Raw genomic sequence first — 1977 nt, forward strand, 5'->3', positions numbered from 1 at the left:
TCTTCTCTTTCTTTAAAAACTAACAAAACAAATAACAATAAAATAAGCCTCCAACAACAACTACCTCAGGCTAGAGGGAAAGTTTAGTATTGATTAGTGTCTTCCAAATGCTCTTCTACCAAGTTGCTTCAAAATTACCTGTGCTGTATGACAAACAGATTTCTGGGCCCCACTGCTGACCCACGGAATCAGAATCTCTAGGGAGACATTTGTGACGAGACAAATTCCTGTCCTAGGGTTTATATTCTGATGGGAGGGAAAGATAAACAAGTGATTAGATAATTATTTAGATATTGATAAGTGCTAAAAAGAAACATAAAGTAAGATAAGAGAATAAGCAGGGATGGGCTTGAAGGTGGCACTATATTAATTTGGGTGTCCCAGGAAGACTGCTCCAAGGAAGTGACATTCAAGAAGAAACCTGGCTGTTGTAGAGTTAGCCACACGAACATGTGGGGGAGAGCATGCCAGGCAGAGGGAGCAATTGGGAAGTCTTCCAGAGGGGGATGGCTGGAGGGCTTAGGCACCACCAATGGTGGCCTGTTCCTGGCATCAGGAAGAGGATGGTAGCAATGAAGTCAAGCTAAGTAGGAGGCAGCTTCTGCGGGGCCTCACAGGCCACATGAAATGTTTTTGTTTCCTTTAAGCAAGGTATGTGGCCACATTTAGGGGCCACTGATCATGATAGTGAAGCCTTGTTTGTCCTTGTGCTTATTGGTGACTTGAACCAATCTGACCAAAGGGTTTGGGCAGGCAGGTGGTCAGCAGGGAGCAGGGGCAGAGGCTATGAAGCTTTCCGGATCAGTTCATTTAATAGCTCATTCGTTGGGGACCCTGCACTTGCTTCAGGGAAGGCTCTCAGGAGAAGCAACATGAGAACAAGGGCAAGGAGACGACAAGAGAGAGAGGGTGTAAGGGAGAAAACATTCCCATCAGAGGTGACTCCAGGAGTACAGGCACACCCAGAACCAACACGTGTGCCTGGGAAGAAACATGAGAAATCAGGTTGTGTGTGTTCGTTTTCTCTCCCGCAGAGGGAGGGAGAGTTTCATAATAATAGCCTTTCTTAGGAGACTGATAATGGCTTGATTTTCTTCTTGTGCACAAAAGTAAATAAGTCATTGACTCTTTGTTTACTTAAAAAAGAGGTCAATATTGTCTTTGACAAAGAGAAAGATTTTTATAGCCATAATTAAACTTGCTGCAAACTTGTTTTAGGTAGTGTATATTGCTATTTAAAACCTGTCTTCTAAAGGTATGATGAAGGATAGGGAGTCTGCAAATAACTACAGCAGCCTTTATAATTTTGCTTATTACGAGTTTGCATTTTGCTGACAAAGTCACAGACAGTAAAATTCAGGCTAGTGTAAACCACCCATCCTGATGGCAAGTAATATATTCCTTTTGCTCAGTTAGCAAAGACTTTAAAAAATGTTAGTGAAGTACTTTCTACTGTTCTACTATTTAATATGTTCTACATAAAGCAGGTATAGGTATTGATTGGAAGATTTAACATTGTGAAAATGTCTATACTACCCAAAGCAAGCTGCAGATTCAGTGCAATCCTCATCAAGATACCAATGCCATTCTTCACAGGAATAGAGAAAACAATGCAAACATTCATATGGAACAACAAAAGACCCTGAATAGCCAAAGCAATCCTGAGGGGGGGGAAAAAATCAGAGGCATTACTCTACCTGACTTCAAACTATACTCCAAAGCTATAGTAACTAGAAAAGCATGATACAGGCATAAAAAGAGACACATGGGCCAATGGAACAGAATAGAGAACCCAGAAATCAACCCAAGTACTTACAGCCAACTGATTTTTGACAAGGGAACCAAGAACATATGTTGCAGAAAACATAGCCTCTTCAGTAAATGATACTGGGAAAACTGGGTATCCATGTGTAGGAGAATGAAACTAGACTCATACCTCTCACCATATACCAAAATCAACTCAAAATGTATTAAAGA

The sequence above is a fragment of the Galeopterus variegatus genome, unplaced genomic scaffold (genome assembly GCF_000696425.1).
Source record: "Galeopterus variegatus unplaced genomic scaffold, G_variegatus-3.0.2 Scaffold1585, whole genome shotgun sequence".
Classification (NCBI taxonomy): domain Eukaryota; kingdom Metazoa; phylum Chordata; class Mammalia; order Dermoptera; family Cynocephalidae; genus Galeopterus; species Galeopterus variegatus.